This window comes from Palaemon carinicauda, chromosome 43 (assembly GCF_036898095.1).
Source record: "Palaemon carinicauda isolate YSFRI2023 chromosome 43, ASM3689809v2, whole genome shotgun sequence".
In the NCBI taxonomy this organism is placed as follows: domain Eukaryota; kingdom Metazoa; phylum Arthropoda; class Malacostraca; order Decapoda; family Palaemonidae; genus Palaemon; species Palaemon carinicauda.
The window spans coordinates 42,376,227-42,393,826 of record NC_090767.1 but is presented as its reverse complement, the minus strand read 5'-3'; the positions used below and the strand labels follow the sequence as shown (position 1 = coordinate 42,393,826).

The 17,600-nt window shown below is 47.6% G+C and overlaps 1 long non-coding RNA gene and 2 other non-coding genes across 3 annotated transcripts in view; 2 read left to right on the top strand and 1 right to left on the bottom strand.

The window, feature by feature from the left end:
• LOC137633411 (uncharacterized) overlaps positions 1 to 17,600 on the bottom strand; it is a 177,860-nt gene that overhangs the window by 13,652 nt on the left and 146,608 nt on the right. The gene's annotated exons all lie outside the window — the stretch shown is intronic.
• LOC137634057 (small subunit ribosomal RNA) lies at positions 394 to 2,295 on the top strand. Its single transcript, XR_011042445.1, has one exon. It is a non-coding gene; the product is annotated as a small subunit ribosomal RNA (ribosomal RNA).
• LOC137634048 (5.8S ribosomal RNA) lies at positions 2,674 to 2,833 on the top strand. The gene has a single exon (XR_011042443.1). It is a non-coding gene; the product is annotated as a 5.8S ribosomal RNA (ribosomal RNA).

Genomic DNA, 17,600 nt, shown 5'->3' with positions numbered 1-17,600 from the left:
GTCGTGTCTCTGAGAATGAGAGGTGGGTCTGGTTTAGCTCTGCTCAGACCAGCCAGCGATGAGACAATGTTCTTGTCGCTGGCCAGCAGAGTAGAGTTGACTGGCCTCCTGTTGGAAAGTACTTAGAACTTGTGGCAATGAAGGGTTCCGCTTTGCTTGAGGGAGAGAGCAGCAGCAGCCCCTTGATTCAGAGATAGGAGAGCGATGGAAATAGGCCGGGCTCCTGCCTGACCCGTGTCCAAACTCACCCGTAGTAGTTCCGCAGTGGCAGCGGTGGCAGCAGCAGCAGCCGTCTCGTCTTTGGGAGAGAAGGCGGAGGAGACGGGATGCAGTAGGACGCGATCTTTGGGACGTGGATCCCGGCCTTTAGACTGAAAGATTAAGTAAGCAAACTACCTGGTTGATCCTGCCAGTAGTCATATGCTTGTCTCAAAGATTAAGCCATGCATGTGTCAGTACAGGCCGCTCTAAGGCGAAACCGCGAATGGCTCATTAAATCAGTTATCATTCATTTGATCCAAACCTACTACTCGGATAACCCTGGTAATTCTAGAGCTAATACGTGACCATTACAACTCCGACTGGAAGGGAGGAGTGCTTTTATTAGTTGAAAACCAAGCGGGCCTCGGTCCGTTCAGTTTACTGTGATGACTCTGAATAACTTTGTGCAGAGGGCACGGTCTCCGCACCGGCTCCGTATCTTTCGAGTTTCTGCCTTATCATGCTGTGGATTGTAGGCCATGCGCCTACAGTGGTTGTTACGGGTGACGGAGAATCAGGGTTCGATTCCGGAGAGGGAGCCTGAGAAACGGCTACCACATCCAAGGAAGGCAGCAGGCATGCAAATTACCCAATCCCAGCTCTGGGAGGTAGTGACGAAAAATAACAATGCGGGACTCTTCCGAGTCTGCGTAATTGGAATGAGCACACTTTAAATCCTTTAGCAACAACCAATTGGAGGGCAAGTCTGGTGCCAGCAACCGCGGTAATTCCAGCTCCAATAGCGTATATTAAAGTTGTTGCGGTTAAAAAGCTCGTAGTTCGAGCTCAGTTCCGGACTGGCTGGGGAGGTCACCGCCCGGTGCTTCCCCGTCTGGCTCCGAACAGCTTCCGTGAGTGGAAGCCAAGCCGGTTCTGCCGGGGTGCTCTTCACCGAGTGTCCCGCGCGGCCGGCCAGTTCATCTTGAATAAATGAGAGTGCTCAAAGCAGGCTACTCTCGAATACAATGCCCGAATGTTACCTGCATGGAATGATGGAAGATGATCTCGGTTCCATTTTCTTGGTGGTGGGAACCAGAGGTAATGATAAAGAGGGACTGTCGGGGGCATCCGTACTACGACGCGAGAGGTGAAATTCAGTGACCGTCGTAGGACGAACAACAGCGAAAGCATTTGCCAAGAATGTCTTCGTTGATCAAGAACGAAAGTTAGAGGATCGAAGGCGATCAGATACCGCCCTAGTTCTAACCCTAAACGATGCTGACTAGCAATTCGCCGTCGTTATTCCCATGACGTGGCGAGACGCCCCCGGGAAACCTCAAGTCTTTGAGTTCCGGGGGTAGTATGGTTGCAAAACTGAAACTTAAAGGAATTGACGGAAGGGCACCACCAGGAGTGGAGCCTGCGGCTTAATTTGACTCAACACGGGAAACCTCACCAGGCCCGGACACCAGAAGGATTGACAGATTAAGAGCTCTTTCTCGATTTGGTGGGTGGTGGTGCATGGCCGTTCTTGGTTGGTGGAGTGATTTGTCTGGTTAATTCCGGTAACGAACGAGACTCTGGCCTACTAAATAGTGGACGGGCGTTTTGGTGCATGGGCCCCGTTCGACACAGTCTTCTTAGAGGGATGAGCAGCGAGTATAGCTGCAGGAGATTGAGCAATAACAGGTCTGTGATGCCCTTAGATGTCCTGGGCCGCACGCGCGCTACACTGAATGGGTTAGCGGGTTGTCCTTCTCCGAGAGGAGCGGGAAATCGCGTGAAAACCATTCGTGATAGGGATTGGGGCTTGCAATTGTTTCCCATGAACGAGGAATTCCCAGTAAGCGCAAGTCATCAGCTTGCGTTGATTAAGTCCCTGCCCTTTGTACACACCGCCCGTCGCTACTACCGATTGAATGATTCAGTGAGGCCTTCAGACTGGCGGTCTTGGACTGGGGCGGCGGGTTTCTCCCAGCAATGGGGTTCCGCCGACTCGCCTGGACGGGCTGGAAAGATGTCCAAACTTGATCATTTAGAGGAAGTAAAAGTCGTAACAAGGTTTCCGTAGGTGAACCTGCGGAAGGATCATTACTGATGGATGGCTCAGCTGTGCTGCCCTGGGGCGCACGGAGCCAGATGGAGAGTTAGTGTGGGGCTCTAGAGGTGGTTTTTGGTGGAAGAGGGGGGGGGGCAGTCAGTACAAAGACGTCTCGAGGGCTGTGGAGCCACTGTCGTCCGCGTCGCCAGAGAGAAGGAAGAGGCGGCGGCGCGGTGCGGCACGCTTTAGGCGGGGTTACGCCGCTGGCCGGAGACGACGTCGAGCACTACTGTCCCCGTAGTGATGACGGTCGGAGAGAGAGAGAAGCACGGCCGTCGGAGGAGGAGGGCCCGCCGCGCTGGCATGTCCGTGGCGGGCCGTGATGGAAGTCACACTTAGCCCATGTTTTTGTAATAATTTCCAATTTGAACAACTTCTAATGGTGGATCGCTCGGCTCGTGGGTCGATGAAGACCGCAGCAAAATGCATGTCGGCATGTGAATCGCAAGATTATGAGATGCATCGACCAGTTGAACGCACATTGCGGCGAGGGCACTGACCAGTGTCTTCGCCACTCCCGGACGAGTGTCTGTTAAGCATCCATCCCGGTGAAGGGTATTGCTGCGGCAGGCCCCGGCTGGCAGCGGCGCCGAGTGTGCGGCCCTCAGAGAGAAGGGGGCCGGCCGGAGGCGCGCGCCGCTAGAAGGGGCGGCCGCAGCTACCGTGAGCCGTGGCGAGATGGGGATGTCGGGCCGGCGCCCACTATTTTTGTGGGCTGGCGGTCCGTTCCCTCAAGTGTGAAATGTCGCCGTGTCCCTGGACTGGGCCCCGTTGCTGCTGCTGCTGTTGCTGCTGTCCGGCTGGCTGTTCCCAGCTGGCGGCGGCGAGGGCGGCATGGTGGCCTGGTGTCTGGGACTACGGTGGACGATCCTGCTCTCAGGTGAAGAGAAGCAGAGGCCATCCCGGGTACCTATCCTGAGTGCCTAAGCAGCGTTCGGGTCTTGTCCCGGGTCATGTTTCGTGGCTTCGCGAGAAGGAAGCAGCATCTGTTTGAGTGCCGGGCTCGCGGCCAGCTCCTCCTGCCATCTGTGTCTGTGCGAGAGCAGAAGATGGAAGGACGAAGGGCCGGGGCCGCTGGTGCACTCGGGCGGGTGACGAGACTGGCCTCATCCCGAGAGAGAGAGAGCAGTGGGTCGAAGAGAATCATTTTCTTTCGAGCGCTGCTGGGAGGGACCCCGTCCGTTGGTGCGAGGGAGGGAGGAAGAAAGGAAGGAACGAAGGTGAGCTGTTGTCCGGAGGACGAAGCGGGAGAGAGAGAGCCTTTTGATGAACGGTGCTGCCCTTGGGAGAGAGGGTGCCGTCGACACGGAGAAGCAAGCAGTTGGTGCAGCAGCAGCAGCAGCGAGTAGTAAAGCAGCTACGGCTACCGCCTCCCCTGCGCTGCCCTGGGGAGCGGTCACCGCCGGACGGACGGAGTCCTTGCGAGAGAGGACGACGACGTCGGTCTAGCCGCTCTGCCTGCCGCTGGCTGCAGCAGTCGCCTGCACTCCGAAGAATGAAGGCCGCTCCTCCGCCTCAGAATCCGAGGACGACGCCGCTGGCTGATCCGGACGTCCTGCTCCGTCTGGGCCCTGGAAGGCGCAAGTTTTTGAAGACCTCGTCCGCGGGGAGACAACCCGCCAAATTTAAGCATATTAATAAGCGGAGGAAAAGAAACCAACCGGGATTCCCCGAGTAAGGGCGACTGAAAGGGGACCAGCCCAGCGCATAACCTCGCGGTCCTGTCCGGCCGTCGAGGGGTGTTGCGTTTCGGTGGATCCGTACCGCTCGAGCTGCTCACCGCCTAAGTCATTGCTTGAATGCAGCCCTGAGGAGGGTGGTAGGCCCGTGTGGCGGCGCCTGTAAAAAGGTTTTAGGCAGCTTGGGCGGAGGGGTCTTTACCGTAGAGTCGGGTTGCTTAGTACTGCAGCCCTAAGTAGGTGGTAAACTCCATCTAAGGCTAAATACTACCACGAGTCCGATATTTGACAAGTACCATGAGGGAAAGCTGAAAAGGACTCTGAAGAGAGATTTCAAGAGGACGTGAAACCATTAGAAGCTCAAACGGGTGGAACCGTGAAGGTCGAAAGAGGGGATTCAGTTGGCGGGGTGCGGGCGGCAACCGCGGTTCAAGTTGCTTTTCAGTGAGAGGACCCGGCGATGCAGTTAGTTGCCGCGGCACCGTGGTTGTCGTGCCGCGGCCTGCGGGCTTATTTCTCCCTCGAGTAGAGTTGGTGGCGACCCGCTGCTTAGGCTCCGAGGGCCGTTTCGGACTGGTAGCCCGCGCCTTGGCGCGGGTGATGACCGACGACGGTACTGACCAGGCCCGAGCGGCGGTCACTGCAAGGAGGCCGCGGAGAGAAGAATGCGGCCTCTCGCCACCTGAGAGTGATTGGTAATCCACCCGACCCGTCTTGAAACACGGACCAAGGAGTCCAACATGTGCGCGAGTCTAAGGGTGATCTAAACCCAGAGGCGAAATGAAAGTGAGCTCTGTTTTGGGCAGGCCGATCCCCTGTCTGCCGAGGCCTGTCGGGCCAGCTAGGTTGAGAGAATATCCTGGGCTGGTACCGGCGGTGCCTGGCCGGGCGGCCCGCCGGTCTTGCGGCTGGTGGGAGTTGGGGCGCAGGCCGAGGACTTGGCGTAGTGCGGCCCGGGGCACGGGGGGCTCTCGGGCTCCCTCAACCCGTGGTCCGCCGCCAAGTACCTGAGAGCGCAGCCGTTGGGACCCAAAAGATGGTGAACTATGCCTGGCGAGGACGAAGCCAGAGGAAACTCTGGTGGAGGTCCGAAGCAGTTCTGACGTGCAAATCGATTGTCAGAGCTGGGTATAGGGGCGAAAGACTAATCGAACCATCTAGTAGCTGGTTCCCTCCGAAGTTTCCCTCAGGATAGCTGGCATTCGGAGAGTTGAGTTTCATCCGGTAAAGCGAATGATTAGAGGCCTTGGTGGTGCAATGCCGTCAACCTATTCTCAAACTTTAAATGGGTGAGACGTGGAGCTTGCTTGAGATGTGAAGCTCTATGATGCAAAGAATCAGAGTGCCTAGTGGGCCACTTTTGGTAAGCAGAACTGGCGCTGTGGGATGAACCAAACGTACGAGTTAAGGGGCCTAAAGGAATGCTAATGTAGACACTACGAAAAGGTGTTGGTTGCTATAGACAGCAGGGCGGTGGCCATGGAAGTTGGAATCTGCTAAGGAGTGTGTAACAACTCACCTGCCGAAGCAACTAGCCCTTAAAATGGTATGGCGCTCAAGCATTCTCCCGATACTCGGCCGCCGGGGCACTGTTTTTGGCGCTGAGAGAGGCGCTATGGAAGCCCCGGCGAGTAGAAGGGTTGCAGCGGTGAGCGTCGAAGGGACTTGGCATGAGCCGGCCTGGAGCCGCCGCTGGTGCAGATCTTGGTGGTAGTAGCAAATAATCAAGAGAGAGCCTCGTTGGCTGATGTGGAGAAGGGTTCCATGTCAACATCAGTTGAACATGGGTGAGTCAGGCCTAAGCCCAAGGATAAAGTTCCTGTGTCCCATGTGATCCCAGGCCTCTAAACGGAGAGAATAATGTTTAGTAGGTGTCCTCTGCTGGCTGGAGGCAGCGTGTGCCGGTGGCCGCGGGTCCGAGCGAGAGAAAGACGAAGCGAAGAGACCCGCGCCGCGTCGGCGCTCCTCCTCCACCAGCGAGGGACCGACTTGTCATCGTAATAGATACTATGAGCTGGAAGGGATGCAGTGGCGAAAGGGAATACGGTAATGATTCCGTGACCTGTGTTCGGACGGGCCCGGTGTCTGCCTTTGAGGTGGAGGCCGGGTCAAGTGTGTGACGATTCCTGGCAACGGGATCTGGCTTGTGTCCACTGGCGTCTGGTCCGGGGGAGAGTTTTCTTTTCTGTTTTAGGCCCCGTGATCCCCGGAAATCCTATGAAGCGAGAAGGGGGTGATGGTATAGCAAACCACACGGTGGCCGTAGAGCGACACAGTTCTTGTGTCGTCCCGTGCACCAACGCCAGTCCGTGAAAGATCCAAGTGAGGAAGTCACACGGGTCGGAGTCCGGGGCGGGTGCGGGTGGCTGGCCCTCGTGGTCGGCGCCCCGCTCGCCCGTGGTGACCCTGTTTCGACACAGACTGTACCCATCTCCGCATCAGGTCTCCGAGGTTTGGAGCCTCTAGTCGATAGATGAATGTGGGTAAGGGAAATCGGCAATTTTGATCCGTAACTTCGGGACAAGGATTGGCTCTGAGGGTCGGGCCAGTCGGGCCTTTCCGGGAAGCGGGTGCGGGGTGTCTCGGGGGGCAGGACTGGGCGAGGTCTTGTCGGTCGGCTTCGGCTGGCCGGCGGACCGAGCTCGGACCTCGCTGACCGGGTGCCCTTCCGCGGAACGGGCAAGGTTCTGCAAAGTATAATCGCGTCGAGACTTGGGGCGGAGCGCGGCTCTCGGGCCATGCGAGGCCCCAGACGGAGACGTGTATATATTACTCCGGCTGGCAGCCTAGCGACCAGCTCAGAACTGCCACGGACACGGGGAATCCGACTGTTTAATTAAAACAAAGCATCGCGATGGTTATGGCTGATGATGACGCGATGTGATTTCTGCCCAGTGCTCTGGATGTCAAAGTGAAGAGATTCAACCAAGCGCGGGTAAACGGCGGGAGTAACTATGACTCTCGACGCGATTATACTTTGCAGAACCTTGCCCGTTCCGCGGAAGGGCACCCGGTCAGCGAGGTCCGAGCTCGGTCCGCCGGCCAGCCGAAGCCGACCGACAAGACCTCGCCCAGTCCTGCCCCCCGAGACACCCCGCACCCGCTTCCCGGAAAGGCCCGACTGGCCCGACCCTCAGAGCCAATCCTTGTCCCGAAGTTACGGATCAAAATTGCCGATTTCCCTTACCCACATTCATCTATTGACTCTCTTAAGGGTGAGGCAATTGGAGGTATACAGCAATCGAGACAGGCTTCAAACCGCCCATTTTCGAGCGCCTTCAGTTCCTCACTCCTTATCAACTGGTGCGGTTCCGCTTCTCAAGACCCTTGGTTAGGGAATCTGAGAGTTGCAACCGAGAGTCGGGGAGGAGGGATCAATTAGCAACCTTAGATCCCTCTTGCTAAGACACCAGTTCCGTCTCAACAACACCTGAGACGGTTAGGCGAGAACAGTGTGAACTGTTAGTGACCCATCTACTTGGCCCACAGTATGGTTCGTGGGGGCCAAAGAGTAGATCCAACTCGCCCAGCCAATCTTTCGGGAGAGGCTGAGGGTCACTCCATTCCTGAAGAAGCGATAAACCGGCGACATGGTCGACCCTCCGCCAGCGGCAATGCTCAAAACCAGAGTGCTGCCGTCGCCGGGTCTTCTACTAGCCAAGACAATGGGCCGAACAACGGTGCCCAAGGCGTGGCTGACGGTAGTGGGAGGAGCCCCACCTGCCCAAGTTGTAGCAGAGTTTTTAAAACATTCGCAGGCAGACCAATACGGAGACGACAAAGTCGTCTCCCATTTTCGGGGAATCATGTTATACCTCCAAGGTGATATGATATTTGTTACTTCCCTCATTTTATTGCCATCTTGACTATCCCAGTGCTGTTGCCATTTATCACAAACCAATTTCTTGATGTAAGGTAAGAAATCGTTACATGGAATGGGATACCTCCTTGGTAGCAACTCGGATGCCGCATTCTTCGCCAGTAAATCTGCCTTCTCATTCCCAGACACACCTACATGTGCTGGAACCCAACAAAAACGAACAGTTATACCTTTCCGTCCAATAATAAAAAGCCATTCTAAAATCTTTAAAACTAGAGGGTTACTAGAATTAAAAACTTCTAAAGCTTGAAGAACACTCCCTGCATCACTAAAAATTGTAAAATTACCCTCCTTTTCCAAAGCTATTTTCTCAATAGCGGTTAATATGCCATACAGTTCGGCAGTAAATATGGAAGCTGTTAGAGGAAGTGCACCTCTACAATTAAAATCATTGCTATGTACTCCAAATCCAACGCCAGCATCAGATTTGGAGCCATCAGTATATATAAAAGTCGATCCTCTATGTTCTTCAACATGTTCCATAAAAAGAGACCTGGATTCTAAGTCAGTCAAATTCTTCTTAACTCCAATAAAGTATCTACAAAAAGATATGTCAGGTAATTTCCATGGAGGCGTTGATAATACCTTGAATGGAAGAACCTTATTTCTAATTATATCCAGATTGTTTAATAATTGGTTAACCCGAAACCCAAAAGGTTGAGGAGATTTTGGGTGCAACTCAAAGTAGGTTGAGTGCCTTACAAGGCTTGCAGTTTGAAAGGCTGAAGAATTGGGGAGTCTTTGCAATCTAAACCAATACCGAATAATAGAGGACATTCGGTAAAGGTCCAGAGGCAACTCCCCAGCATCAACAAGGAGACTTGTGATAGGGGAGGTTCTAAAGGCTCCTGTGGACAATCTAATGCTAGCATGATGTATTGAATCTAGTATTTTTAACCGGCTTGGGGTTGCTGAGGAGTATATTTCGCATCCATAACTAATTTTGTTAAATATCAAGGCCTTGTATAATTTTAAAATTGTATTGCGGTCTGCCCCCCATGATGTATGGGACAAGACTTTTAAAAGATTCATAGCTTCAACACATTTAGCTTTTAATGTTTTTAAGTGAGAAACCCATGTAAGCCTACAATCAAATATCAACCCTAAAAATTTTGCTTCACTTGCACATGGGATCCGTTGACCTTTGATGTATATATCCGGGTCTGGATGTACTCCCCGTATACGACAGAAATGGACAATTGTAGTTTTACTTGTTGAGAACTTAAATCCATTCATATCGGCCCAATGGATAATTTTATCAATAGAGAGTTGGATTTTTCTCTCAACCATTGCCATTCTGGCTCCAGTAAATGATATGGAGAGATCATCCACAAATAATGTTGCAAGAACATCCCGGGGAATGACTGAGGATATCCCATTAATTGCTAGTGCAAAAAGGGTTACACTCAGCACACTCCCCTGAGGAACTCCTTCTTCCTGGCATCTACTCTGTGATAGAGCTTCCCCAACTCTCACTTGGAAAACTCTATGTGAAAGAAATGACTGGATGAATAGTGGTAGCTCACCTCTCAATCCGCACTCATGGATTCTTTTAAGTATACCGTATCTCCATGTGGTATCATATGCCTTTTCAAGATAAAAAAAAACTGTCACATGGTGCTGTTTGGAAGCAAAGGCTTCACAAATGGAGGACTCAAGTTGTATCAGCACATCAGTCGTTGAGTGCATTTTCCTGAATCCACATTGAATGGGTGATAAAATATTCTTCTTTTCAAGGTACCAAATCAGTCTTGCATTGACCATCTTCTCCATGATTTTACATAAACAAGATGTCAATGCAATAGGTCGGTAGTTTGCTGCTAAAAACTTGTCCTTACCGGGTTTTAAAAAGGCTAAAATAATGGCTAGTTCCCAAACACTTGGATAACTATGATCATGCCATATTCTATTAAAAATGCTTAAAATAAATAACTTTGTATTAAAAGGTACATGTTTAATCATTGCATATGGAATTCCATCGGGTCCAGGGGCTGTATCGTTACAAGTAGCAAGAGCAGAATCAAATTCTCTTTCAGTAAAAGGAGAATTGTATGACTCTTGCTTTCTTGTTGCGAAGTTTAAAACTTTCTTTTCTTCATTGCTCCTATACTGGTGACCAGGAGCTGCTTGACACTTGCACGATACATTTGAGAAATGGTCAGCCAGGGCATTGCTAACTTCGGTTGCTCCAGTCATATACTGGCCATTTATCTTTAACACTGGTGGTGGGTTTGGGGTGAATTTTCCTGCTATCTTTTTTACTTTCCTCCACACAGATGATGTTGGTGTTCTACTGTTAATGGAGGAAACAAAGGACATCCAAGACTGGCGCCTAGCTTCTTTCATGGCACGGCGGAACTGTGCTCTACATTTCTTGTATATGACTAAATTCTCCTCATTACGGCGCATGCGCAATCGAGTTAAAGACTTTCTTGTGGCTCTGTGCAGGGCAGTTAGTTCTGACGACCACCAGGGGACTGGTCGTCGTCTGAATATCCCAGTTGTTTTGGGAATGGAATTCACTCCTGCTGTGTGAAGAGTTCCATTAAGTAAGTCTATGGCATCATCAACACTTTCAAACTGTTCTGCATTTCCTTCAATTTCACTTAACTCCCGAAATCTATTCCAGTCCGCCTTATCAAGATTCCGAGGTGATCTTTGTAAAGGTGGACCATTGTTGGTGTTTATAATGATTGGTGCATGATCACTAGTATGCCAATCATCTAATGTTCTCCAATTAAAATCGAGAAGACAGTTAGAGCTTGCAACTGATAGGTCAATGCAGGACAAGGTACCTGTCTGTACATGAAAATGTGTGGGCTCTCCTGTATTGAGGAGTCCGACATCTTCATTCTCCAAAATTGACGATATAATATTACCCCTTGCATTTGCTAAAACATCACCCCATAAAGGATGTCTACTATTAAGGTCTCCTAGTAAGAGAAAGGGTTGTGGGAGTTGTTTAATCACCTCTACTATATTATCATATGAGATGTTATCATTTGGAGGCAAGTAAAGAGAACAGATTGTGTATTTTCTCCCTATATCAATCTGTACAGCCACTGCCTGCAGAGGGGTACAGATAGACAGAGATATTTGGGGAACATCTCGTCAAACGTATATAAGACTTCCCCCATGGCTCCCTGCTCGTTGATCATATGGTGTCCTATCGCTAACATACTCTCGAGGACAAGGAGTATTAGCATCGAGCTTGCTTTCTTGTAGACATACTGTTATAGGGGAGTGCTCACGTATGAGGAGCTTAAGTTGTTCATATTTCGCCCTTAAACCCTGGCAATTCCATTGCAGAATGGAGGAAAAAACTATGTTTTATTTTTTGGAAGACACCTTAGATGAAGTCTTCCCAATGGCACTATTTGATCTAACAATGTTTCCCGGAGGTAACTCTAGAGAGGATCTTGATATAGTGGGTTTTGTGTTTCTCTTTTTCTTTGTGTCCTTTTGATCTAATTGTTGAGGAGGATGGTGGACCTCAACTTGAATTTCTGATTGGTTCAATTTACCTTCTAGTTGTTCAGAAACATCAGCAGACAAGATATCATATTTATTGGAAGTCGTGACTTTAATGTTTCTTATGGTAGGAGGAGAGAGGGAGGGAGGTCTCTCTCTTTTTCGATTAAAAGGTTGTGATCTGTCGGGTTTTTGCACCTTCCCCACTACGGGTTCACCAGGTAAATTGGTTTCGAGTGCAACCTCCATCAGATCAGGCAAGGAAACGGCCTGTGAGAGGTTTGTACTATTGTTTAAAATCGGAGTAGTTGGCTTTTGAATAATTTTCAGATCTTTAAGTGTCCGTTTTGATTTTTCCACAATTTCTGGATATAGATTTTCGATGGGACTTTCAACCTCTTTAACTACTTTCATTTGTTTCTTTATCTTAGAAGTAGAGATATAATTTTCGTCTGTGTGGTTTGGCAAGTTTTTCTTCAGAACCATTGAAAAAGGTTGCCCTGGTCTTATTTGCTTTTCAAGAGCTCTTTTACGAGCCTCTTTAAAAGTAACCCTTTCCATGGTCCTAATGGCCTGGATTTCTTTTTCAAAAATAAACTTTACACAGCTTTTAGATGTAGCTGGGTGTGCTTCCCCACAATGTATGCAATTAGGGTTTTCTATGCATACTCCATGACTACTTTTTCCACAGTTGGCACAAACAGCTGGCTTATTGTTTAGTTTTTCTTTACATTTCTGGCTTAAATGGCCATACATTTGGCAATGATAACATCGCAATGGTGACGGGATATATGGTTTTACCTTCAAAGATAGCCATCCAGCTTTTATAACATTTGGTAATCGGCATTGATCAATTGTTATAATCAGAGTAGCAAGAGGGATACGTTGTTCTCCAACTCTCTCTCATTCTGACTACTTTAATTACTCCTTGACTTTTCAGTTCATCCTCTATTTCTTTCTCCTCTATATCCAACAATTCTGGAGCATATATCACACCTCTACTCTGGTTGAAAGTAGGGTGTGAAACGCATTTTACGCTATGGCCATTCAATGTTGTAAGTGTTTTTAACCTTTCACCTTGTAATGGGGACAGTGTCTCTATCAAGAGACTTCCATTTCCCTGGGGTAAAATTTTTGGCTGCCCTCCACATAAAGTAACTATTTCTCTATTAGCTTTAAAAACATTTATACGCTCATTTCTTCCGTTTTCAAATTCCAAGATAAAAAAATTTTCATAATTCACTACTTCATAGTGACCAGGTAATACTTCTACTTTTCTATATCTTTCTGTACTGTCATCATTTTTCACTCTCTCTCTCTTCTTCTCTAGCGTTTTATTATTCACATGACGTGAATAAGATTCTAACGTTACAATGTTAGAACCCGAGTTGGAGCTGTCTGTACCGAGGTCCATGTTTGTATTTTCCAGGTCGTCAACAGAGGGGTTGGGTTTTTTTTAAAAAGCAAGCCGGGTTATCCACCTCTTATCGGAGGATGTCAGTCCTCCTATCCCATGTGGCCCAACACGAGAAGAGGCTTCAGCGGGGACCAGTCCTCTATTAGAGAGGGGCTGCCTCTCTTAAGGTGGGCGTACACTGGTCAGTGGGGGTAGTTAGCCCCTCCCACCGTCGACTCCAATGCCTGGCGTCACCTATTACCCGCAAATATGGGTGACTTAAGACCGGATCACTGGAGCCCGACTCTTAACAGACTTGGTCTGCACCCAATGGGGTCTGCCAGAGGGTGATGGCGTCTAAATTGGCACAGGTTGAGATGGAATGTAGTCCATCCCACACTCTGCCAAATACAAAGCAGCATCCAAAGTAAAATCGAACATGCCAAAGTCGTCAACAATATCGAGCCCAAAAGGAAGAGATGGGAGAAAAAAAGAAATAATCAAAAGTAAAAGAGAAAGTGCTGACTGATTTAGTTGAATCGACAGCTGGGCACCGAGGTCCAATGGGAAGTAGTTCCCACTGTTCATTAGAGCCCAGCTGCTAATCCCTAAGCCCCCCATCCTCATCAAGGCTTCAGCATCTGGGGGGTGCTTAGCAAGAACCTCTGCTACATCTTTGGGGTCAGATATATATCTATTATTTTCCCTTAATATTGGTAGAGGCTTAGGAACGAATTTACCTTGAAGTTTTCTAATCTTGTCCATATATTTCCTTTGAAGGAGTTTTGGTATTAATATTAGATATATATTTCTTCCAAGATGCTCTCTTTGCTTTTTTAAAAATTCTTTTTTTGTTTGGCACAGGCTCTGAGATATGCTATTCTATCTGCTAAATAGTTTGTCCTCAAGTATCTTCTGAAGCAAGTTCGGGTCACTTTTCTTGCGTTGGCACATTCTTTACTCCACCAAGGAACTACAGAGCGATGAGGTAAACCGCATGTTTTAGGTATAAACTTGCTAGCATTATCATCAATAATATTTTCAAGATGTTGATAGGCATGCACTGGAGATGTAAATTCATCATATTCTTTATCAGTGTGTGAACAGTTTTCATAAGCTGCCCAGTCTGCCTCATCTATCTTCCATTTTGGTGGACACTGAGAAGGAAGATTATGGACATAATTTAACATAATTGGCCAATGGTCACTGCCATGTAGGTGTTCATTTACTGACCAAAGGTAGTCCAATCGAATGGATGAGGAACAGATTGACAAATCAATGGCTGATGTAGAGTTGTGGAATACATCATACCTAGTTGGAGAACCATCATTCATTAGTATTACATCATTGTTGTCGATTAATTCTTCAACAAGATTACCCCATCTATCGCACACATTTCCACCCCATAAAGTATGCTTTGCATTAAAATCACCCATTAAAATAAAAGGGGCAGGAAGCTGATTGATCAAGTCTTGGAGGTCAGAAAGTCTAAGCCTTCTTGGATTACCAGCATGATCTAAGAGGAAAAGTTCTAAGGATGGTTCAATATATAGCGAGCATAAAGTAATTTTTTTCCCGATATGAGTTCTAACTGCACATGCCTGTAGTGGTGTATTGAGTGGGATTGTTTCAAATTTTACAGATTTGTGAATAATAAAACCTGTACCACCTTGAGCTCTTGCAGCTTGCAAAGGAGGGGATCTACAAAAATGATAATTGAGTCCAGGATTAAATGGTTTGTCACTGATCTTGGTTTCCTGTAGGCAAATTACCTTCGTGTCTGAGTCCCTGGTTAAAGTTTTTATTTGCTCAATGCTAGTACTTAGACCTCTGCAATTCCACTGGATGATAGACATTATCTTTTGTTATTATTTTTCTTTGTCTCATTTGTCTTTTGGGACTTTTCAGATGAAGCCATGTAAGGCCTGGAGATGGAAGGCTTTAACTAGGCCACCACTCTTCTTTTCTTTCTTTCTAGGATCTTTATAAGAGTCAACCTTAGGATCATGAGCAGTAGGGCAGTTACCTGACTTAGATGAAGGTGAGGATGATGGGGACCTTTTCCTCTTTGGAATATCTTGTTTTCCAATCTCCATCAAATCAGGTAGAGATTCTGCCTGAGACAATACATTTAAGGTGGTGGAAGCCACATTGTCTTCCTTGGAGGATTGTGCTAGAACTTCAACAGTTCGAGCACTTAACCCAGAAGGCTGGGCTACTACCTCTAGGGGAGATGCTCCTATCGGTGACAATACTTTTGGTGTGTTGGACACCATATTGACCTCTTTGGAGGTTTGTGCTCTGGCTTTTATAGCCTGAGCACTTGACCCAGATGGCTGGGCTACTACCACTAAGGGAGATGCACCTGACGGGCCAGGTGCTGCCACTGGTCCCCCTGTGGTAGTAAGGGGTAGTGGATTATAATCTTTTGTTGGCATCTTAACCGCGCAAGCAAAATTAAGTTGTCGATTGAGTAAATGCTTTGCATAACCTACACTTATATGTTCAGCATTTGCTTTCAAGATTGCAGCTTCTTCTTTCTTGTATTCTCTACATCTTTTATCATTTGGTTTATGATTATCTTTACAGTTTGCACAGGTTGTATCTCTGTTGCATTGGCCATGTTCTAACAAAGAACAGTTAATACAGATCTTCGTATTATTGCAGTACCGGGAAGGGTGACCGTACTTGAAACAATTAAAGCATTGTAAAGGCCTAGGTTTATATTCTCGAACACGTACTCTTTCATTCTCAATAATTATATGATCTGGTATAACAGGGGTTTCAAATGTTAAAACTACCATGCTTGTTTGAGGGATCTTACTTACTTTCCAAACATTAGCAGGGCACATGTCCAGAATTTCTGGTTCTGAGAATTCATATAGATCTTTATCAAAAACTACTCCTTTACCATAGCTGAAGCTCATATGTGGTTTAATATCCTTAATAGGATCAATTTCTGCAATCTTCATGCCACAAAGCATGTGAGCTTGAGTATCTGATTTTGCATTAATCAAAACAGATTGCTTACCGTATCTACTAATATCCTTAATTTTAATTAAACCGACTTTTTTTTGTATAAATTTACTAATCTTATAATAGTTATAATTATCTATCTTTCCAGATGCAATTATCCATGTTGGGGGCTTGGGGGTTCTTACTTCTGGAAGTCTATGCTTTATTTCCTTTTCCATCCATTCTTCTGGTTTATATACCTCTAGGTGTCTTGGTGCTTCATCACATAAAGCCCCAGAAATCAAACAATTGTCAATTTTTATGCTCTCTAAATTTCTATTTGCTTCTAAAGCAATCTCAAAACTTGAAAATGATACCCAAGCTTCCCAAAAGCCTTTACTACCATTAAGCTCCATTAAAATTTCTTTGATTGCTCCAAATCTACAAAAGGCTTCATGAATTATGTCATAGCTACAACCAATTGGTATGTTTTTTAAGTGGAGAATTTTCAGATTTTTTGTTGGATCTGGTAATGAGCCAGAACCAGAGAGTAAAGTATTACGGTTATTACAAGCATCATTTTCCACCAGTGCCGATAAATTGTCTTTAACAACACTGGTCAAAGAAGTATTGTTGGAGGAATCCTTTTTATTGCCGAGGTTGTCAACAGAGCTTTCCCTATTTAAACAAGCATAAGTCGTCAACGGTGTCTGGGGTTCGCCATTTGATCCAGGGGTACGGGGTATATTAAGTTTACTCATTAATTATTTTTTCAGGGGGAGGGAAGGGGTCATAATAACAATGAAAAAAAAAAAAGACAATGGAAAAAAATATAGTTTAAGGGAGAGAAAAAATTAAGACTGTCTGAAATTCCAAAGAAGACACCGTTAGCCTTTCCTGGAATTAATTTCTCCACCAATGACACCTGTGAAAGCTGCTTACCAAATGTCCACTCCCTACCCTACCACAAAGGGATGGTACCACTATGATTAGAGTGGCTCAAGTGTATGCCAAACCCGCTTGATGGGACTGAGAGCATTTCAAGAATACAATCATCCCCACTCTAATCATAGTGGCAGGCAAACCGGACAGAATGCCGAGAGTCCTATCTCTATAAAATCGCCAACCCCTGGAATCCGAAGGCCAAATTTCCTAAGAGATAGTTCCGCGTGCCAGTATGGGAATACTGACACTCCTAGGTGTCCAAACATTTTCGGGCAGTTGGCAAGACCACCACAGCTCCCACAATTGATTTTGAAATAAAAACCGATCATGGATACAATGTCCCCTCTAAAAAACCTGGACAGTGAAATGGGTAAAAGAGTTTTGACAGCAAGGTTGGAGACAGCTGATAATTATGAAGGAGGAATAAGCAATAAGAGGTAATAGAAAAAGAATGAGAGAAATTTAGAGTCAAACTGAGGAAAAGAAATTCCCCAGTTCGAGAGCCCTCTTGCCCGTCACAAGCCTTCAGCACGGGAATGATATGCCGTGCTGAAGCCCAATGACTTCATCAAGGCATTCTCTCGTTAAGAGGGTTGGTTCAGTGGGGGTTGGCAAGTATTGCTGGCCTCCCTCCTTGGATCTCCATTAGGCTAAGATGAGTTTTCTTGGCTGCGAGTGATTCTTTACTAAAGCAAGGTTGGTAGGACCCTCTTTGTCCCTTCCTCCTCTATCTCTGTAATGGCCTAGCCGTTACAGTACTGTACATCATTCTACATCTGGACCTAGTATAGGTTAGGATGTGGAATTGACTCAGTCCCTTGCCGGCCGGCAGTGTGTGCCGGCCGGCAAAGGTCTTCTGCTTTGAGTGCTGCCTGGACCTCCCTTGGTCCCTCATCCATGTCTGTCTGTAGAGTCAGACGGCATTGGTCAGGAAGCCTGAATTAGATTCTCCCCTTCCTTATATGCACTCTT